This window comes from Eschrichtius robustus, chromosome X (genome assembly GCF_028021215.1).
Source record: "Eschrichtius robustus isolate mEscRob2 chromosome X, mEscRob2.pri, whole genome shotgun sequence".
In the NCBI taxonomy this organism is placed as follows: Eukaryota; Metazoa; Chordata; class Mammalia; order Artiodactyla; family Eschrichtiidae; genus Eschrichtius; species Eschrichtius robustus.
In genome coordinates this window covers 131383763-131407671 of record NC_090845.1, presented here as the reverse complement: position 1 = coordinate 131407671, position 23909 = coordinate 131383763, and the positions used below count along the sequence as shown (strand labels likewise).

Sequence of the window (23909 nt, the reverse complement as noted above, 5' to 3'; positions counted from 1 at the left end):
AAAAATTTTAATTATTAACATGTATCTTACCATTCATCTTTACATTGTACAATACCAGTTTTAAATAAAAATACCAGAGCATTTAATTCATATGCAGAATCACCAAAATTGCACAATTTGTATTGCATGCCCCAGCCCTGGAAGGTGCCTTGAGCTGGCCAGAAGAGATGAACACAAAGCCAGACTCAAGAAAGTTAGTTATAAGGAGGAAGAGAGGGTCACCTAGATGTGGAGTAGGCCCAAAGGACACTCTCTAGGGCATGGGAAGGCACTCATGAGGCAAGTGTAGACCCTTACAGGCACCTGGGAACCCTACCCCATGACTTGTGTCACATGTGTGTGCTCGGGCCTGACAACTGTTTGGTTTCATCCTTCTTCTAGCTGCTGGCCTGACATGCTGTGCCTTATCAGAGGGCAGGGAAGTTGACCCGGGCATCTCCCTTCCCGAGGCAGATGTCTGCCACCCCATCTGACAGCATATAGGCACCTCTCAAGGGTATTACCACCTCCTCACAAGGATGCACTAGGTACCTGGATCAGGGATGGGCAAGAGATTCACCCCCACTGAAGGTGCTTGGTGCTGTGAACCAAGTGCAAGGATGGTCACTGCCATGCCCCACCTTGAGGGGCTGCAGGGTGCATGCACCTGACTTGACCCTCCCCACATCGAGGCTCCCGCTGGAGATGGATGGACATGGATGCGGGTGCGGAAGGGTAAGGGAGACTCGGGCACCTGGAACGAAGGGAGTGGCAGTCAAGAACCCATCTTGAAGATATGGGGAGGTAATGGGGGGTGGAACCATATGTGAATTGAGCTTCTAAGCCCCCAGTACATTCTCTACTGTCCCACTGGACTTTACTTACAAAACACAGATTCAAAAATAAAATTATTAAGAATTTCAAATGGCAACCGCAAGGCATTAAACCCCCAGCATGGAGCCCCCTTCTGAGCATGGGGCCCTGTATAATTGTGCTGGTCATATGACTCTGAAGATGTCCGTGCCCCCTCTCCCCCTCCGCCTGCTGTGACTCTAATGTTCAGCCAAGGTTGAGAACTACTGAGCCAGATACTGCAAGGGTTGGTGGTCAAGACGGTCTTGCTCAAACCAGTTCCCAGGCTACCACAGCCCCTCAGAAAACCATGGATGGAGAGACTGACCCAACAGTAGCTGAGAGGAGGAGACCAGACTGTGTATCACTGCCTGAGGCTGTCATTACAGAGATCACAGTAAGGAAGCAGGGAGGTCAAACACTCAGTTTTAAAGAGAGGCTCTCATTCCTCTCTCTCTCTCAGAGCCCACAGCCTTACCTCAGTACCTGCTGGTTGCATGTTGGCCTGCCTTGCCCAATGTGAGGGGTTTTAAGGTACAGGTTATATACATCTAAGCATAGTGCAGGTGCCAGCTAAGTCATGGAGCCAGAATATACAAATCCTCTCACCTCTAGCCCCTAGCATGACATAAGCTCCTCAAGGGGTTTCTTTCCTTTTTATTCAACCTTGATTCTTTTTTTAAAATTAAAAACATTATTTTTTAATTTTTATTTATATTGGAGTATGGTTGATTAACAACATTGTGTTAGTTTCAGGTGTATAGCAAAGTGATTCAGTTATACATATACATGTATCTATTGCTATATTTAAAATAGATAACCAACAAGGACCTACTGTATAGCACAGGGAACTCTGCTCAACCTTGATTCTTTTTAGAACATTTTAGCCTCTGTCACCTTCTGTAGTTAGCATAGCAAGCACTCACTTAATATTTGTAGCCTAATTTGCTTGCTTCTGGCCTGCTCATAGCCCAGTTCTTAGAGTCTTTCCCTTAACTTCCATCGCCTTTCTTGGTTCCTCACTCAGGCAAAACTTCTTCCACCTCCTAGCGTTCTCTTTCTAACCTCTCTCTGGTACCCTAATGGTGCTTTATAATACCGAAGTATCTGTATTTACACTACAGGGCAAAGAGAAATAAAATGAGAAAATATACATACTGGGGGACTAATCACAGGCCCTTTCTGCCACTTTGGTCCTGAAAGTCAGTCCCCTGGGGAAGATGGACAAGCGCAGTGTCAAGAACCAGAGCTCTGGAATTTGAATCCTAAATCTGCCTCTTACCAGGGTGCCGTGTGACCCTGGACAAGTTACTTAACATCTTTGTCCTCTGGATTCACTCTCTGTCCTGCTTTCCTCCCCAGGAAACTGGTATGGATTATATCAACAGGCTTGACTGGTCCCTGGCTTCTGGTTGGATTTGGTCAGAAAGGAACTCTGGCCATTGATCAAAGATTGGGAGAAGAGTGTAGTTTCCTCCTAGCTTCCTGCCTCTGAAGTCACCCTGTGGGGAGTTAACTATGTCCCTTGACCAAATACCACTGCTCATCTGAAGGCTACCTGCTCTAGAGGTCTCTCCTTCCAGACACTCTTTCTAGACTCTCCTTTCCTTCATTTCTTTGGGCCTGGGTGATAGGGGTGGAGTAACAGCCCCACTATACTAGCCATAGGGTATTTCGCTAGCCCTTATGGCTTCCCTACACCCTGCCTATGTCTTGTAAATAGTCGCTTTAGTAAACCCTTCTCAAACTATCCTGACTGAAGTGCGCCATATTTCCTGTTAGGACCCTGACTAATGCAGAGCCTTATTTCCATTGCCTTTAAAATGGAGATAGCAACACCTATATCACAGGATTGCTGTCAGAATTCAAATGAGACAAGTCAAATAAAAGTATCCAGCAATGTCTGGCACAAAATAGATGCTGAATTAGCTCCCTCCTTATTTTTTCTTTCTTCTTCAAAAGCTATTTTTTATTTTTGGGTTTGAGTCCTAACATTGTGACTTATGAGCTAAATAATTTTCAACAAGTGCTTTCACCAATCTGAACCTTAGTTTCCACATTTGTAAAATGGAGTTCATTTAACAAATTCATCCTACGAAAATTAACAAAGCTTCTACTATGTAACAGGAACTGTTCTGAGCAGTGATTTAAGACTATCCGTCTTGCCTATGTCACAGAATTATCGTAAAGATCAAAAAAGCAATGAGTCCTTAAATACTACAAACTTCCAAAACTCACCCAAGATGAAATAGATGAACAGTCCTATTATCATTAAAGAAATTGAATCTGTAGTTGAAACCTTCTGAAAAAGAAATCTTTAGGCTCAGATGATTTCACTAGCAAATTCTATACAAAATTTAAAGCAGAAATAACACCAGTTCTATACAATCTTCCAAAAAATAGAAAAGGAGGAAATGTTTCCCAACTGATTTAATGAGGCAAGCCTAATACTGATACCAAAATCAGACAGACACAGTTCCAAAAAAGGAAGCTACAGACCAATATCCCTCATGAATATAGACATAGACATCCTCAAAAAATATTATCATATCAAACCTAGCAATATATAAAGAAATAATACGCCACAATCAAGTGGGGTTTATCACAAAATTACAAGGTTGGTTCAATAACAGAAAAATCAGTCAATGTATCCACCATATTAGCAGTCTAAAGAAGAAAAACTACATGATTAGAGGCACACCTTGGAGATATTGTGGGTTTGGTTCCAGACCACTGCAATAAAGCAAATATCACAATAAAGCAAGTCACATGATTTTTTTGGTTTCCCAGTGCATATAAAAGTTATATTTATACTATACTGTAGTCTATTAAGTGTGCAATAGCATTATGTTTAAAAAAATGTACATACCTTAATTTAAAAATACTTTATTGCTAAAAAATACTAACCATCATCTGAACCTTCAGCGAGTTGTAATCTTTTTGTAATAATAACATCAATCACTGATCACAGATCATCATAACAAATAAAATAATAAAGAAAAAGATTGAAATATTGCAAAAATTGCCAAAATGTGACACAGAGACACAAGCGTCCCAAATGCTGTTGGAAAAATGGCACTGATAGACATGCTCAATGCAGGATTGCCACAAATCTTCAATTTGTAAAAAAAATGCAATATCTGCAAAGCACAGTAAAGCAAAGAGCAATAAAATGAGATATGCCGGTATATCAATCAATGCAGCAAAAGCATTTGGAAAAAAGTCAATATATATTAGTAATATAAATTCTCAGCAAATAGGAATAGAAGAAAACTTCCTCAACCTAATAAAGTGTCTCCAAAAAATCTACAGATAACATCATACTTCATGGTAAAAAGACTGAATGTTTTCTCCTTATGACCGGGAACAATGCAAAACATTGCCTCTCGCCACCAATTCAACATCACACTGGAAGTCTTAGCCAATGCAACAAAGCAAGAAAAATAAACAAGAAGCATAAATACTGGAAATAAATAAAATTCTATTTGCAGGCAACATAACTGTCTAGACAGAAAATCCCAAGGAATTGACCAAAAAATTTTCTAGAAATAATAAGTGAGTTTACTAAGGTGGTAGGATACAAGGTCAACATACAAAAATCAATCATATTTCTATATACTCCCAATGTTACCACTGGAAACTAAAATTTAAAAATATACACATACACACACACACCATTTACTGTAGCTCGAACAAAATGAAATATACTTATGTGTAAATCTAACAGAATATGCACAGACTCTGTATGCTAAAAACCATAAAACACTGATAGAAGAAATTTTTAAAAGATCTAAATATACAGATAGATATACTGTGTTAATGGATTTAAAGAAACAACATAGTAAAAATGTTAATTCATGCCAAACTGATCTATAACTTTAATGCAATTCCAGTCAATATTCCAACATAACTTTTTTTAGATAAGTAAAATTTATTTGAAAAGCAAAGGAACTAGAAGAGCTAAAATAATTTTGAAAAAGAAGAATAAATTGAAAGAATAACACTATCTGACTTCAAGACTTACTGTAAATCCACACTAATCAAGACAGTGTGGTACTGGCAAAGGGAAGGAGCCATAGATCAATGGAACAGGGAGTCCAGAAATAGACTCACATGAATATGGCCAACTGATTTTTGACAAAGTTGCAAAAGCAATTCAATGGGAAAAAAGTATTTTCAACAAATGGTGCTGAAACATTTTTACACCCATATGCAAAAATATAACCTTGACCTAAACCTCACACTTTACACAAAAATTAACTCAAGGTGGATAATTGATCCAAATGTAAAACATAAAGCTATAAAACTTTTAGAAAAAAAGAACATAGAAGAAACTCTTCATGACCTTGGGTTAGGTAAAGAGTTCTTAGATATGATACCAAAAGCATGATAAACTGGACTTCAAAATTTTAAAGTTTTGCTCTGTGAAAGACACTGTTAAGAGAATGAAAAGACAAGCCACAGGCTGGGAGGAAATATTTTCCAACCACATATCTGACAAAGGACTTGTATTTAATATATAAAGATCTTTCAAAAGTCAACTCTTTATCCTCCTAACCATAAGATCATTCCAATTCAACCTGCCCTCACTGAGCATGTGCTCTAGGCCAGACCTAGTGCTGGATACTTTCACATCCAGTGTCTCACTGATTCCTTATACCAACCACAATTTAGGTAGTGATTATTATCGCCATTTTAGGATGAGAAAACTGAGGCATCAGTGATAAACAGAGAAAAAATAATAAGATTGATGGGAAACTGGATAGTAAGGCACTTCAATCTTAATCCCAGATTATACCATTTTGATTTCCCATACTGAGGCCATGTTATGATTCATAGAGTTAGTAAGGGTTTTTAGAAAGAAGAGTTTTCACTGAAATACGTAGCACTCTAGGTAAGAGAAACCCGGTCATCTAAACTGAGCCCAAATTAGGGGCATTTGCCCAAGTTGTTGGCTTTCATGCCTGCAAGATACAGCAGGAGAGACATCAGGTGATTAAAGGAAAGACTTCCTGGCTGACCAGGGGCTTCCATGTTCCAATATATGGATGGGTGAGCTCATAGAATATTTGTCTTCAGGAGAAGAGATGTTCTCAAGAGTTTCTTTCAGATTAAGAGATGAAGGAGAATGGGGAAAGTAAAACAGAGAAGTCAAAGAAAGAAAATGTATCCAAAATGCCATTTCTTCTGCCTTAGCAAGGTCAGTTCAACAGGTTATCATGCCTTCCCTCTTGCCTCCTTTCTAATTTCATTCTTTAAATCACAGATAAAGTATTTAGCTTCACTATTTTCATTAGATACAATCATTAGTGTGAATCATAGGATCAAAAAGCCCAAGTGCCTTTTGGGAAATTCAACTTAACCAGGTTTTTTCTTCCTCAATCTCATAATATGAACAGTGATGTGGTGATGGATAATTTGTCTATCCAAGATCATCGACCCCATTGCACCTTTTAAACACCTATCAAAACTGGTGTTGACGAATGCAAATATTTCATTTGCATTGAATGTCTTCAATTTTAAATAGACCTTATGGCATAAATAATCTAACGCTAGACATGATTCTAGTAAGCAGAGGCCAAGCCAAATGGGCTACACAAGTATAAAGGCGTCCCCTGTATTAGGGAGAGTTTGAATCACATCGCATTTGTGTGGAGGTTTTCCATTTGACAGAAATAGATTTAACACAGTCCATTCAAAACAGTCTCATTGCAATTCATTGGGGGCTTTAAGAAAGGTGGAAAACTTTAAACAGGCACACTTTATTCTAAAAACTCTTTGTCGGATACCTGTACACATACAAAGACAACAGTCAATAGCAAGAATAAAGGTTTTACCTCATTTCCACAGTACTTTTTTCTTAATATGCCTCCAATCAGCAATGCTCTACCTCTGGAATTCCAAGCTCAACTTGCATCTAAGCACTGTCAAATGAAAAGGAGATAATAAAATTACTAGTGTGTTACAAGGTGATTAAATTTACATAATGACTCTGGATTTGATTAAATGCCAGATCCCCCCTCCAAAAAAAATTACCTGTAGAGTCATTAAATCTTACAGCCACACACTTCACTGCATTTACGCTTTATCCACAGAAGCTCCGGTTTATCTTAGCAGAGATTACTGCCATCCCTCCACAGGAACACAACATGTAGGTAATGCCTGGAAGCTTATTCAGGAGAGTGGCAGGGACTCATGCAGCTGATTTGAAGAATAAATATCAGAAAAATGTGAGAGAGACGGTCATTGTACTCATCCAGAGAAAAGACCGTAGTGCAGACTCAGAGGCAGATCTTTCTACTCTACTAAAAATGGAAGGGCTTCTTAAAATGCTATCCAAATACTTTCTCCCTAAACCCAAGGCTTTCCTCCCATTAACAAACTCTGAGGAGCTCACCATGGGCTTGCTCTTCCAGGAGCACACTGGTGAGGAGTGAGGCCACAGTGTGCCAGGTTTGAAACCATTCCTGTCAAATTGGTAAGACGATTTATGCATGTTCTGTCACCCTAAATATTATCCCACACCAGGATCGCATAGTGGGTTATTTTCTCATTGCTCAGTTGCTGCACAGCCCTGGATGGCAGTCTTTGAAATAAAAACATTCACACAAACAATTAAAAACAAAACAAAACAAAACAAAACAAACCTATGCATTATAGTTTAACAGGCACCAAAGCATAAGGCACTGTGATACAAATTTCGGAATACCTGTCATACCTATTGAAAAAGATTACACAAAAAAAGTGCTCTTGAACATCATTTGCCTCTAGACCAAGCCACTGGAAAGGGGCTGGTACTGGCTCAGAAAAGAAATGTGCCTTACCACTTTTCAATGGAACATTAAGAAAAGGGACTATAGCATCAGCATGTTGTTCATTTACTGGGTCCAAACTGCTTTCGTCGGAGAAAATTGATTACTTCTCTACCAAGACTGATGTAAACTAGTCATTCCACATATTCCTAGCTTCAGTTAATGGAGTCTTCGCTGGGGAAGTATAGAAATCTAAACTCTACCAAAGCTCTTGGTGTTGTTCAATGTTCTACACATCCATCCCCTTCAAGGGATCCTACTGTTTGCTAACCCATGTGCATCAATCCCTTGCTAGTCATTCACTGAGATTTAGAGGTAGCTATGGTCTACCTACAGCCTACCTACAGTGTGCCTGCACTGCATTCAGTGAAGGTAAGACTCGGGTTTCAGGTCAATGCATTATCATTAAATGATAAATAGTAACCACAATTGTGGCAGGCAGGTTGCCTCAGCAACCTGAAACAGTACTTTAGCATATGTCTGACCGACAGTACTTACAAAATAACCTTCTAAAAAGTGCCATTATTGGGCTATTTTTCAAGCATACAACAATTTGAATATAAAAAGACCAAATTTCCAATTGCCAGCACAAAGTAAAGTCTATAAACTAGTGGATTAACATTTTCTAGGCATCTGTTATGGCTCTTAAAAATATGTGTGAGCACAATAAATAAATAGTTTTAAAGGATACAGGATGTCTTTTAGTATTTCCAAAAAGTCATATTTGTTAGTTTTTATAATAATCATTTGGAAGGCTAAAACTAAAATTTGTTTTCCTGCAAAATGTTTTTCTTTATCACACCGGTTTATTATGGAAGAGTTGCTGTGAGTCATGAAACTGCCTTGTTCCATTTTTCTTTAAAAAAAAAATCCCCAGGGAACTCAGGGAATTAAACTCATAAATTTAATTTCAATATCTGGTAAGCTGTGAGGACAATTATTAAGGCAGTCATTTATGAGTACCTAGGGGAAACCCAAGTGATAAACAGTAGTCAATATGGATTCTTCAAACACAAATCATGCCAAACAAAGCTAATTCCTGTTCATGATAGGATGACAAGCTGAATGGTGAAAGAGGATGGAACGAAGTTAACATATCTTAGAGAGAGAAGCATCTGATATAATTTCATCTGACGTTCTTATAGGAATACCAGAGAAAGACAATAAATAGAGCTAGTAAAAGAGAAACCTGATGTAACAGCTAGAACTGGTTTAGTATAAACTCAAAGTGAGTGGAACCAATGACAGGGTAGGATAAGTTTCAAACGCAATACCACCCAGATCATGAACAACTACTCTCGGGTTATATCAACATGGATTGTAATCTTAGTCAATATAATCAAAGTACATATAGCTACATACACTGTTGGGGAGAGAAATAAATTAAATGCATTATTGATACATTGGAGCTGTTTAAATCAATCGCATGTGTTGTGTATTATAAAGTCAAGTATTTCCCATATAGAGAATCTTCATCAAATGAATACGAATGTAACTGGAAGGTATCTGTCTGTACAAAGAGGCCACTGAGAAGCCCACAGAGACTGTGATGATAGGGAAGAGATTCCTCTTTGTTTAGGGGAGGGTGGTAATCCAAGACTTCTTTTGTCTGCAGAGCAAGTCCATAAATGGTCAGACTTACCTCTCCAGTTGTATTTCCAGACCAGTCGCCATTCCCCTAGGTTTTCACACCTGAAGGCTGTGTGGTTCCTCAGCCTAAACTATCTTTTTTAAAGTGCCATTAAAATGTCTTCCTGTAATAGTCTCATCAACCCTTTACAACCAAGCTCAAAATCTTCTTTCAAACATAATATTTCCAGATTCCCTAATTAAATTTAATTTTTCACTCCTCCAATACTCCCACAGCACCTTGTTTAAACTTCTGTATATACCTTTATTATTATCTTCCTTGTATGAGAATGAACAGTGTACATGTTGACTTCCCTGTTAGACTGTGAACTCCTGGAGGGTGAGAGCCATGTCTTAGTCATTCTTTATCTTTTTCACAGCAGGTATTCAACAAGTATTTGTTGAATTGAATTGGATTGGAACTGGAATAAACACATCATCTAGACATTTATTATTGAGAAAGTCCCACAATTCCAGGGCAACTGCTATTGGTTTGACCTTTCCCTTTCCAGATTTTCAGGTTTATTTTCCCATGCTTGGAATAAAATAAGACTGAAAACCTGAAAATAAGTAAGTAAATAAATAAATACTCTTCCAACTATTCAATTTCTATCAGACAGTTAAGAAATGAAAGGCATTTACCTGACATCTGGAATGGTCTTTCTTTTGGACTCCAAGGGACTTAGAAATTCCCAATTCAGTGAGTGGGCCATGACGTCCAGATTCTGAATCCCCAGAACATGAAGGCAAGGCAGTTGGAGAATCAGGACTGGAGATCAACGAAAAAAAAAAAAAAAAAAGAGAGAGAGAGAGAGAGAGAGACCAGAATAGAAATCATCTCCTAGTTACCACGTACTTTATCTTGGACACCTCATTCAGATCAATCTGAATTCCAAGAGGCAACACCCAGGGAAGGCAGCATTGGTAGGGAAAGTGGAGAACTCTGATCTGGAAAATAAAATGAAAGACCACTTCCCTCTTGTAGATTGGCGTTTTTGGTCAAAGTAGGGGTTGTAAGCCTGGGTCTTTAACTGAGGTGGAGCATGAAGAGATTAAACAAAAATGCCTAATAGCTGCTGACTCTGCCTGAGGTCTAACAGTATTACACAGGAAGGACCGTGGGGCTTCATAATGTGGGAATCCCTTTTCAGCTAGAATTGTAAGCAGGAAGTGCTTCCTCCCAACCAAGATCCCCTCCATGGTTTAGCTCCTAAGAATATGCTATTCCAGCATGCGAGAATTCAGCGCCACCCTCTTGCACAGAGCCTGGCATGCAGCACATACTCAGGAAGTGGATGTTGCGGCCTGTCCTTAGAGAAGCACAGGCTCACAGATAAACGAGGGTTGCTCTGTAATGACTGGCTAGCCAAGAACTACTTGCTGACTTAGGGAGACAGTACATGTGCTGGTTAAAAGCACAGCTCCTAGGGTCAGATGAACCTGGGTTCAAATACCAGCTCTTCCACCTACTAGCTGTGTGACCTTGGACAATGTCCTTAACTTTTCTGTGCCTCATCTATCATTTGGGAATAATTATTGCACATCCCTCATGAGTTTGTTGTGAGGATTCAAGGAAATGACACATACAAGTCTGATGTACAATAAGCGTTCAAATAAGGGTGTGCTAGAATTAGCAGTTCTTTGAGGGAGGACTCAAATTGTACATGGCCAAATGAAAACTAGTAAGGACAGAACATGTCCAAATAAGCAAGAACTTTATAGTCAATGAGGCTAGACCAGAAAATATAGGCTGGACTTCCCTGGTGGCACAGTGGTTAAGAATCCGCCTGCCAATGCAGGGGACACGGGTTCGAGCCCTGGTCCGGGAAGATCCCACATGCCGCGGAGCAACGAAGCCCGTGCGCCCCAGCTGCCGAGCCTGCGCTCTAGAGCCCACGTGCCACAACTACTGAGCCCCTGTGCCGCAACTATTGAAGCCCACGTGCCTAGAGCCAACGCTCCGCAACAAGAGAAGCTACCTCAATGCCCGTGCACCGCAACGAAGAGTAGCCCCCGCTTGCCACAGAGAGAAAGTCCACACGCAGCAACGAAGACCCAGTGCAGCCTAAATAAATAAATAAATAAATTTATTTTAAAAAAGTGAAAATATAGGCTGAAGCTGAAGGAGAAACTCTTATGAAAAGGAGGAAAGAAACTGTCATCAAGTGTTGAGACAAGCCCTGGAGGCTGGATTGGCAGCTCTCTTGAGAGTGGTCCAAGGCCAGAGTGGATAAATGGTGTGCAGGCAGGGAAACGGATCAAGCTAATTTTGATTTCCCTGAAGCATCTGCAAGTCATTGGAATCCTTCAAGTGTTGGAATGCATAACTGGGTAACACCCTCAATATAGAGAAAAGGTAAAAGAAACCTGAGGACAGTGAATGAAAATTGAGTTTATACATTAAAAAAATCGGCCATCTTTAGTGCCCTCTATAGAAAACTCATCAAAACCTCAGGGCTTTCCTAAAGTCACGTTTAACCACGCAGCCTTAAAGGGAATCAGCAGGACTGCATGTACTGACGTGGAAAGTGTGCCAAGATACATATACGTAGAAGTGAATTTACAAAACTGTTTCTAGCTCTAGTCAGTGTTTCCTGAAAAAGCATATATGTGTATGTATGAACCTATATGTATATAGTTGCATAAATGTATACATACATACACTTCTGTATGCATAGAAAAGTTCTGGAAGGATACACAAGAAATTGTTACTGATAATTATGCCTAAGGAGTGAGACTAGGGGCATGAAGGGGCTCTTCATTTCATATCCTTTTGTACTGTTTGCATTTTTACTATGAATATGTATTACATTTATAATTTAAGAAGGAACAAGACAGAAGAGAATAACTAATACCTCAGACTATTGTACGGTGCTTTGCATGAAGTAGAACCCAGTAAATGCTTGAATGAATGGATGAAGGTCACTCAATTGTCCCATCAGTTGGTATATGAGAAGGGAGAAAAGGATATAAAAAGAAAAGAAATAAAAGGGGGAGAATATAGAGATCACAGAAGCAGCCTGGAGCAGTTTTCACTACCTCAAAAGAGGAAAACTAGAAGGAAAGCTACCAAAGGAAGGAGCTGATGAATACCTTCCCTGCCCCAGTGGCACCTGTTGGCCAAGATTCCAATGTACTTGGCAAATACTGTCCACAGACCTATGAGAGGGTGTAAACAGAAGGCTCTTTAAGGAGCTGATCAAAGCTGGGCTGTGCTCCAAGCAGGGAAGGAGCGGATCAGAAGTTAATGTCCTCCTCCTGGCCACAAAAGATGCTTTGCCATGAGGATGCATCTCAGTAAGGAGCCCAGGGACTCCATGGAAAGTGCAGTAAAACATCCCATATTGGTAATGATATATGCCATTTGCAGAACACTACGCTCCCAAATATGAGAGTTTATTTTAAAATGTCCTCCCACAGAGAACAGTACAAATTAAAGGTAGAAAACCCTATTAGGTCATCCACTTTCTCCTAAAGGCCTAATGCAGACGATATTCTGCCATATAAATCTTAACGCTTTCAATGATGTATGAGGAGGATTTACGCTAACATCCTAAATGGAAAACACAGGCACAAAGCGGCAATACTGACTGCAAAGGAAAGAGAGTTACCTTTACTGATTCATCCTGAACTCTGAACTGCCAGGATGTTTTTTAATTTATATTTTTTCAAAGAATTACAACTTCATTGTAGGTTTAATGGATGGAGCTATCAGAGTCAAGTTAAAACAAATGAACACATATGGCATTTTCATTGATCAATTCAATTTAGTATGCTCATGGGAGACAACTAAATTCCTCAGCAAATATGGGGAGAAATAGGGAGATCTGGTGAACAGCAATCCAAGTGTGCCTTTATTTTAACAAGGGCAAATACTCTTTGGTCAAGGTGGTAAGGTGGCTGGACAGTGCTGTGGCTTTCTTGCCATTAGAGAATTCCCTAGGAAAGCTAATTAGCTCTCCAGTGAAACTCACTTACACTGATCATCTTCAATTCTGTGATTTAGCAGTGAGGGCCCTTATAAATATGTTTTAAAATTTTCTTTTACTTTACTTTTCAGACTCTTCTCTTTTCCCTCCTTGTGATCCAGCTGGGAAAAATAGGAACGTTTCCTAACTTTGGGACAATTACTCAACAAATGACCTATAGTAAAACCACAAGGGGAATTCAGACTTCTTTTTCCTTCTCCTTTCTTTTCTTCCTTACTTATTGTCTGGCCATCTGAACGATCAGCCTGGCTGCACCACCAACTTGCTGTGTGGCCTGGAGAAGCGGCTTCTCCTCTCTAGGGCTCATCTGTACAATGAGGAGCTAGACCAAACGAGCAGTCACTTTCGATGGCATTGACTCTATTAAGTCTGAGTGAGAGGACTCTCAGAAGTCCTTCTTGACCCCATTATCAGCCGGAAAGAGCTGGAAGCCCTCTCTAGTCAGATCCCCAACCCCTGGTGGAGGACACCCAGCCTTCAATGTTCTCCCAGGGGAGTAAAACTTCTCTGGTGTAAAAGTGAGAGCCTTCCACTGAGGCTTTGGGTTGACCTCTCAGGAATCTGCGTCGATAGAAGTTGTACCAACCAGCTTCTGTGGCACAATAGATACTCACTTGGTAGACAGAGCAGAGACTCAATTAATACTTTGTGACTGACCGACAACCTCAGTAAAAGAACTCACAATGACCACACACTTAAGGCTCTCAATGATCCTGCAACTGTCTCTGCCCTAAGCTACACTGCCATCTTTATGTGTCTGTCTCAGTCAGGGTTCTCCAGAGAAACAGACCAATAAGATAGATAGATACAGATGTGTATATACACATACCGATAATATATAAATATACACATATAAATACATATCTACACATATACATGTATATATAAATACACACACACGCACACATATATATATATGGAGAGAGGGAGAGCAGGGCAGTATTTGAAGGACTTGTTTCACATAGCTGTAGGGGCTAATAAGCCTGAAGTTCGTAGTGCAGGCTGACAGGTAAGAAATTCAGGTAAGAATTCATGCTGCGGTCTTGAGTTCAAAATCTGCGGGGGCAGGCCAGGCAGGTTGGAAACTCAGGAAGGGTTTCTATGTTACAATCTTGAAGCCAAATTCCTCCTTCTTTGGGAAACCTCGGTCTTTCATCCTAAGGCCTTCAACTGATTGGATGAGGCCCACCCACATCATAGAGGGCAATTTGCTTTACTCAAAGTCAACTGATTTAAATGTTAATCACATATAAAAAAATATTTTCACAGCAACATCCAGACTAGTGTTTGACCAAACAACTGGGCACCATAGCCTAGCCAAGTTGACACGTAAAGTTAATCATCACAGTGTCCAAATGCAGCCTGCCTTTGCTGCTCACCTAGGCCACTTACCACTCTCCTTTGAATTGGGTTTACCTTGGGCTAGCTGATACTGGCCTTGTACCCTTTCCCTGGTCCCCAAATCCTGCCAGACCTTATAAGAATAATCCCTCACATTCGTCCCACTCTTCTTTTAACTGCTATTAACTGCTTCCAAAATAGCTTCAGTCTGAGCTGCTAGACCAGCAACAGCAAGTGCCAAACAAAAAGAAGGCAGTAGCCCCTGTACTCTAGCTCAGGAAATTCCTCTCCACTCAGGAAATTCCTCTCCTTCAAACTTCCCTGTGCGTCGGCTCTGCTGGCTCCCTAAAGCACTTGGCTTTGTATTCTATCTCCCCAGCCTTCTCTGGCTCCGTGTCAGGCCACTTGCCTTATTTCTGACCTGCTATTCCCTCAGTGATCCCAATCTTTGCTGTCCCCCAACACTGGGCAAGAGGTTCCATGTCTATGGCTCCCACCCAACTGGGAAGGAAGACCGAATTATCTGTATGATGCATTACAGTTCTTAGAACACTTTCATGTCCACTGTCCACTAACTGGCATTCTTGACACCACCCTGAGAGCTTATAAATGAGCAAAGATATTATCTCCACAAAGCCTCATTTGGCAGATGAGGAAACAGGTTCAGAAAGAATAAGTCCTCAGCACAAGGGCATATAGCTAGCCACTACGCATGCCCCTGCTATGGGGGCTAGGATTCTGGGTTATTTCATCAAGCCAGATGCACGTTTGCAAGGAACTGAATACTACTAGGCTGACTACTAATAACAATAACAATCTCACCTTAGATTCACATGCAGCTTTGCTTCTCAAAAGATCTCAAGGACATTTTTCACCTTTCGCCTAATTATCTCTTTCTGGCTCAAAAATTCGCAACAGCATCTCTTCTCCCTCACTGTCCATCTCATAATTTTAACTTGAATTTATCCTACAAAGTCATTGACTGCAAAGTGTTATAAGGCTGTTTGTTAACTGGCACACAGTGGGTGAGTCTGGACACAGCAGTTTCCATCCTGAGGGATGGGCCCAGGTAGGAAAACCTGGCCCAAGAAATGCCCACAAAGACTTTGTAGGCTCTAACTGGAAATTGGCTGGGGTTGGGATAGACCAAGCTGGGGAGATCCAGGACCCAGAGACCAGATAGGCCCAGGAAGGCTCTAAGGGTAGGATCTCCAATGACATACGAGAAGTAGAGGCTAATAGGCAGCATCAGGAAGGCCTGGAAGTGAGTAACAGGGCAATGTCCCCACAGAGCAGATGGAGACACCTTAAGAGGGTCTTGTAATAAGCAGTAGACAGAGGTCCAAGCAAGGCGGACAGCAGCTTCAGTGACAGCCAGTAGCAAGCAACAAGGGGCTGTGCTGGACAGTACGGAGGAGGCATTGTGGAGTCTCAGACACAAGCTATAGACAAAGATCTCTGCAGGCTGATGCGCAAATCCAGAGAGGTCTGGCAGTGGCCAGGCTCAGACCTGAAGACTGAAAAGAGCAGCAGAATTCCAGTTTTCAAAGGACAAGGACACCTAGTATGAAGCTAAGGCAGGGGCCTAGGCTCTCTGGTAAAAGAAGAGTGGGTAACAGACAAACAATGAGCTCCTGGGCGTGGAGGAGAAGGCAAGGGGTTGGCCATGGGAAGATATCAAGAATCGATTTATTAGGACTGAGGCACAGAGTCTGAGAAGAACTTACAGCTACGCTGCCTCAATGACCCTGGGCCCTTTACGTCTCCCTTGAATACAGACTGGATGGGGCTCAGAGCCTTGCTGAGTGCGGCGACGGCCTACCTCTGGAGGCCACATAGGCCCAGCTGTGGGTAAAGGAGGTAAAGGAGAACTGAAAGAGCATGAAGCCAATAACCGATCTCCTTATAGGGCTGGGGGAGTGGAGACAGCACCTCCCTGACCAGAGGAAAACCTGCAAGAAAACCCCCACTCGTACATGTCACCACCTCCCTGATCCAGGGATCTCGTGATGTGACTCTCTCTTTCTCATTCCACAGGGTGTCAGTAAGTACCCTCCAGAGCCAAAGCAGGGAGAAACTTAACCCTAAATATTCCAGAAGCCTAGAATGGGAGAGCTGGAACAGTTCAGCTTCCAGCACTAAAAATATGGGGAACCTGAGACCCAGAGTCCCTTTAGAGACCTGCCCAAGATCACATAGTGATTTAATAACAGAGGCTGGGACTCAGGTCTCCTAACTCTGCCCGAAGTTATTTCCATTAAATCCCAAAGATGAATATTCCAACACCGGTACAAATCCGAAGATAGCTTTATGGTAGCCCAGTTTCCATCCATGCCTTGGACAATCAAGCTGATTTATCTCATTTGGTTTCAAAACACACATTTATAGATGTAGATCAATAGGGAGTAGGGAGACTTCAGCAGCCATTATATATAATAAATTAACTTTCCTTCCATAGCCTGACTTACACTGTCATTTGAAAAATAAAGGAAATACCTACAATATGCACCTCACCACAAAGTGTGCTATATTTAGTAAATTTCAGTAGCATGTTAATCTCAAAATTCCAGTATTTCCCTGTTGCTATAGTTATGGCATCTGGTTAAATCAGAGTTCAGCTGCTTTGGGCAATGCTAACACTGATTCCAGCCAACTTTGTGCTTTGTTTCTAATGTACTATGAGGAAAATGGGAGCAAAACACTCACTTTCTCTCCTACCCCTTCCCAGGAGCAAAGCCCCTTAGCTAGTCTGGGTTAAGCAACATATTGACTCCCCAGCTAGCACCAATACAACTGGAACCAGTGAGTCCCCAGGCACTGATTTGATGATGCAAGCAGCTCCAGGTCTATAGTGGCGAGTTACTGTGCTCTGGACGTGCTAATATGCCAAAGCTATAATCTGCTCACCCAGAGAATTTTGATGCCTAGTATACAGTTGTCCCCCGGTATCCACCCCCACCCGCAGATACCCAAATCCGGGGATGCTCAAGTCCCTTATATAAAATGGTGAAGTACAGTCTGCCACTTGTATCCATGGGTTCCACATCCTCAGCATACACGGAGGGCTGACTGTGGCTGGATGTTTGAGTGTCAATTCCTTTTACAAACATATACCATTTGAGGATTCCTGGACAGGACAAAATGTGGGCTTTTAAATAGAGTCATCACTTTGAGCCACACAGCCTTCCATTTTTGAATTTTCATTTTGAACTCCTATTATTTGAGAGCTTCTTTTGCTTGCTTTTCAAGACAAGTTGTCTTACGTAGGTTTCTTAGGTCTAAACACTGGGCCCATTGATGGGCTCTAACCTCTCTACATAGGTCTCTATTTCCCTTACTCTGAATAGTGACTTGGTCTCCAAATGTTATTCTGAACATTTACGGCCATCATAAACACACGTGACAGAGTATTTTCAAAGTGTGACAATAAAATCAATATCATATAAATTATGGCATGGATTTGAAATGGCAGGCCATCCTTTAGGATTGAAACATAGAGTTAGGCCCATTTTTTAAAAGGGCATTTAGCAGGTTTTTTATAATCCTTTCTCGCAGATGTTAATTTTCCCGTGTACGTTTCACGGGTACATATTTTCTGGAAACTATAATCTGTATCTGGGTTTAAATGGACTTTTCAAAAAACCATTCATACACAGATACTGAGATTATTCTACTGATGTCTAAACATATTGGTGATGGATACTTGTGAAGAAGTTCTGATAGCAGACTCTTGAATAACCCTACAGAAGCATGTTTTCAAAATGGTCCCTCCTTTCTCTGACTATCTTGGAGTGGGATGCCCTCTTGATGGACCAACATGCACCGGTTTCTGGTAAAATGACTATAGAGCTTATGCACTGTGCTACATTCATTTCGTCTGGGCTGGCAGACACAACTATGATAAATGACTCTGCCTTTGAGATTGAAGATTATCATCTGGTCACGCTGGTAAGCCCTCACTTGGCTCTGAAAGTCCGTCACAGAGACAGAACCAGGGGCAGGACATCTTCACACAAGGCCAGTGGCTCGTCTCAGCTACTGTAGCTTCCACCTGGAAGCCCTCAGCTTGAGAGGGACCTAGATTCATGGGAGGTCTGCTACTGTGAACTTTTGGGGGACTACATAAATATGAAATCTGGAGACTGGCACCCTTTATTTTTTTTTTCAAATAAAAAATATCCACGGAATGCCTTCAGAGTGTGTGCCATGTCTCTGATACCCCGGAACCTTAGCAATAGCTCCCGATTTTCAACACTTGAAAATTCATGTACACTGCTCACACGTCAGGAGGCATTCTACCATTTTGAATTTCTATTTATACTGATATTGCAACAGTATGATTACAGGGCCTCAGTAGTTTCATCACACAATAATATGCACTATTGGCCAATTTTTCCATTCCTATTTCTAAATGTCTTACCAACATTCCCATGTTATTAAAACATTCAGTGTACAAATTCTTGCCCTAATGGGGACTTATCCTCACTGATGTTCACATCAATTCAAAACTCAAAGTGACATGAACTGCTAAGTCTTTGGTGAATGTGGCAGGGGTGCTTTGGAGAGCAATACAAGAATCTCAAAAACTTTCTCATATAATTACACACCCTTTGAAATATATTTCAGAGTGAAATATAATTTGTTGACAGTGATTAGAGAGAAGATAGTAAAAGAGTATCCTTTATTAGCTGGCCCTTGCTTGCCTTCCAAATTAAGGGAACACATGGTAGAGAAGAAAAGCACTGAATTAGAAATCAGAAGTCCTAGGTTAGTCTTGGCTCTGCCAATGACCAGCTGTGGGACACTGGGCATGTCTCCTGCCCCTTCAAACCTCACTCTTCCCATCTGTAAAATGATGGACTTGGAACGGCTCATCTCTAAAGGCCTTTCCTACTCCAGAGTCTGTGCTTTCCTAACATTTTCATTCTGCAAGTCATAGTGAGAGTTATCTCCCGTTTTCTGATATCCATGCTAATGGTATCACTACCAACCCTAACCGATTCAAGGCTTAAGCTTCTGAAATCGTGTTACCAGACCGGTCTTTATTACCTCTTTCTCAAACACTTCCATATTATTCCTTTCCAAGTTGACTTTAATACCAGGTTCCTTTCATTGAGCTTATCTGGACCAATAAAAAATCACAAGGGAAGAAACTGACACACTTTACTCCACAGGAAGCCTTTTGTGCCCTCTCGGATGATAGATGGGTAGAAAACAATGTCAACCAGCTGAAGGAACTTTAAATGTTTACTCTAGACAAGAGAAGACATAGAAGTATATGAAAGCTGTTTTTAAGTATGTGAAGAGCTTTCACATTGGCAAAGGATTAGCCTTGGCCCGTGTGGCCCCAAGGAATTTAGTCTAGGACCAAGTAGTAGAAGATACTAGTTGATGGATTTTGGTGCAGCCTAAAGAAGAACTTTTAATAGAACAACCTGTAGATGAAGTAAGCTGCCATGAGATATAATGGGCACCCTGTCACTGGACGTATTCAAAGAAGAGCCAGACCATCACATGTAGGGATGAAACCGAAGGTACTTAGTTAGCCTAGGATAGCTGACCTTTGCGGCCCCTTCCAACTCTGAAATTCTGTGGGCTCATTTCCACCCTCACCCCCCTCCTCCATCTTCCACCCTCTCATTTCCTCCACTTCCCTCCCCAGCCACTCCAAGTAGTCAGTCAGGTCATCTAAGTGCACTCCTCCTCTCTATCCCCACTGTCCCTGCCCAGGCTCAAGCCCCCATCCTTTCTCACTTGGGACCTAACAAAAGAAACAGCTGGTAACTGGTACCCCAGCTTGCAGTCCCTCTCCCTCCGTCGGATTTCCACACTGCTGCCATGATAATCTAAAATTTTTTAAATTGGCAACATCACTTCCATACTTAAAGCTCTCCAGGGCCCTCCTGTTATCTTACAGGAAAAAAACCCCCAAATTTCTTAGCATAGAATGTGTCTTTCAAAGCCTGTCTTTCGCCTACTTTTCCAGCCACACACTTCATGCCTTAGTCAAAATGGACTCTTCACCTTTGTCAGAATACGCCAGGGCACTTTTGCAATTCTGCACTCTTCTGATATTTTTTTCCCTCTGCTTCGAATGCCCTTCCCTCTCTTGCCTATCTGAGAAACTCCCATACAACCTTCAAAGTCTAGCCCAGTGTTCTGTAGGGATTTATCACCTCCCCAGATAGAACTAATTGCTCCTTTATCAGTATGATGCTACCATTTTCTAAATACCTCAACACATCTTACTCTCTGAAGATGCATTTGGTGAACTGTGCATGTGGCCACGTCTAGAAACAAAGAATGCAGATGTGCCCTAAATGAATTCCCAATCGACTGGATTTAATCTTCTATGTGGCACTGCTGAGTTTGTAAACTATTTAGCTTCTTCAATAATACTTCTTTATGCTTTGGTTTCAATTCAATTTCTAGACGCTGAGGATGGAAAGGCTTTATTATTATGACTTTTTCTGAGAATTTTAAAACATTAGTTGCCAGAGCATCCTGAGGAGAAAGATGTTGTTGTGAAGAAAAATGCAAATGGCTTGCTCATGGAATGCAGTGAGTCAGTGGCAGATGAACAGGCGTAATTTAATTTTGCAGGGTTAGACAACACAGAATGGAAATAGAAACTAGAAATGCTTTTCTCTTTCTAAACGATGAATTCTACTTCTTCCTGTTCCAGATGAGGGTCTTACTAGGTCAGGGCAGCAGGTTGAGAGCAGGTGAGAAGTAGAGAATGATGAAGCCACAACAGGGTAGCAGAGAGAGATGATTCCAGAGAAATGAACAGAAAGCAAAAGGACGCAAACTGGTGAGCAGAGTCAGATGATAAGCCCCAAGACCTTGCAAATATCTACATTTATGCTTATGTGTGTAAGACTCACTCTGGAGGGAACCCCAAGAAGGTGGCTGTACCAGTTGCCTCTGGAGGAGGGAACTAGGGGACATAGGATCACTAGGAGAAGGGGACTTACATTTCACTTAATATGCTTATTTTATTTGCATTTTTATCATGTGTTTTCTTTTACAACAAAAAAGCATATAATAAGGATAGACGTCAGCGACTGTGAATAGTGAAAATGTTGAAGGAACAGCACAAGATACTCACAGGCCAGATAAACCAGCAAGGCTGTCCTACCTAAGCAAACAAGGCAGGCCAGAGAACAAGTCAAGGCCCCTGCCCTTGACCCTGACCCTAAGGGCAGTGCTGCCCAAACTGCAGGTACCTGTATTTATTCCCTTCCTACCTTGCTGCAAATTAATTCCGAGCAAGCCTGATCTAGATGCCTACAGGTCTAGCTGAAAATACCTTGCTGGGCAGAACATGAGGGAGGGAGCAAATGGAGTTTCCTGGCAGTGTGATGGTTAATTTTATGTGTCAAATTGACTGGGCTATCAGATGACCAGATATCTGATTAAACATGATTTCTGGGTGTATCTGTGAGCGTGTTTTTGGAAGGTATTAGCATTTGAATGGGTAGACTGAGTAAAGAAGACGGCCCTCCCCAATGTGGGTGGACATCATCCAAGCCAATGAGGGCCTGAATAGAACAAAAAGGCAGAGGGAGGTTGAATTCAATCTCTGCCTGACTGATTGAGCTGGGGCATCAGTCTTCTCCTGCCTTTGGTTCTCCTGGTTCTCAGGCATTCAGACTCGGACTGAAATCTACACCATTGGCTTTCTGGTTCTCAGGCCTTCAAACTACACCTCCGGCTTTATCCAGGTCTCCAGCTTGAACGTGGCAGATTGTGGAACTTCTCCTATTGATTCTGTTTCTCTGGAAAACCGTACTACAGACTGCTTTGATAATTGGGTTCTTCAGTGTACATTATGTTCTTGCATATGCTCTTGAAAAAGGTCTGATAAAATTTTCTAAAAATCTATTGCGACAATGGTCACTTAAACAATGATGGCTACTTATGCCCTATATGTTGACTCAATCCCATCTTAGTGACAGATACAATACATGCCATGTGACCAGAGTCCAGAAGCTCTGGTAATGGTGTGGTCAAGGCCAGCCCTAGAAGGAAATCACCATCACCATCTACAAAAACACCCTAAAAGAAAATGATGTACTGAAGGGAAAGGCATCAATGTCTGCTTTGAATACAAAAGTCAATACACCATTATGGAACATGTGAGGGAACTGCCTTTTTCTTAGCAATTACATGGCAGGCACTATAGTTAAAACACTCTACCAAGTTGTGATTATTACCCCCATTTTTACAGCTGAGAAAATTACGCTCAGAGAGATAAAACTAGCAAGTAGAAGAGTCCCTTCAAAGCCAATTATGTCTGATTCCAGAGACTATGCCTTTTTTGTTCTAAGAAACCAGGATCTAGAAATCACATTCTGTGCAGGAAAAGCCAATACTGGAAGGAGAATCTACCAGAACCGATCAATAGAGCTGTCAGCTAGGTCCACCAGAAGGTGGTAGAGGGCAAGGCGTGTCTGCTCAGGACAGGTCTAGGACATGGTCCCCAGTCAAGGGCTGCCAAAAATTATTCCAAAGGACGGGACATGGGCAGCAGGATACTGAAATTCATCCATCAAGAGGGTCATGATAGCTGAAGTCAAAGGTTAACAAGGGAGAAGACCAAACCTTGATGTGAGAGGTACCATCTTGCAGCTCCAGACATCAGACTGACCCAGGGATAAACAGAGGCAAGCATAATCTGGCTGGCAAGAAAGGGGTTGGACTGGGCCCAGATGTTGGCTCTGCCCCCATTGTTCCTTATGGAACAGGATCATGGCCCGGTAAAGTCTTAGGGAGGGCTCTAACAATAAAAAAAAATGACATTCTGGTGACGTAAGTTTATCCACATGTTCAACTAATACACCACCACCATTCATTCATGCACTTACTAAACATTTATGGAGGTGCTATTATATACTAGGCACCATGCCAACAACAGGGACAATGGCACAGTCCCTATCACCACCTGTGTGGCTCAGAGTTGGGCATTTTTGGAACACTCAGTGCATTTGGAATGATTCTTTCAATATCTGCCTTCACCTGGGAGAGCCATGTATGTCGGGAGAGACATGTATCTGGGAGCGGGAAGGCAGTTGGAAAATCAAAGATTACAGTAAAATATGATAAGTATAATAATGATGGAGATAAGCCAGGGGTAGGGGTGGCTAAGGGAGATCAGAGGAAGACATCTAAATCCAACTGGGATAAGGACGGTCAAGAAAAGTTTTCCAGGAAGGAGGGGCTCCTCACACTGAATTCTGAAGAGTAAGTAGAAGTTAGCAAAATAAAGAAGAGGGGGAACTGTCCCAGTGGATGGAACAGCAAT

The 23909-nt window shown here is 41.5% G+C and overlaps 1 protein-coding gene across 1 annotated transcript in view; it reads right to left on the bottom strand.

The window, feature by feature from the left end:
* LOC137756469 (uncharacterized) overlaps nucleotides 1-23909 on the bottom strand; it is a 98041-nt gene that overhangs the window by 5761 nt on the left and 68371 nt on the right. The window contains exons 13-17 of the mRNA XM_068532711.1: nucleotides 11252-11337; nucleotides 9915-10041; nucleotides 7229-7417; nucleotides 6868-7032; nucleotides 6669-6755 (exon numbers count right to left, since the gene is read on the bottom strand). The gene's annotated coding sequence lies outside the window, so the exon portion shown is untranslated. The remainder of the gene's footprint in view (nucleotides 1-6668; nucleotides 6756-6867; nucleotides 7033-7228; nucleotides 7418-9914; nucleotides 10042-11251; nucleotides 11338-23909) is intronic.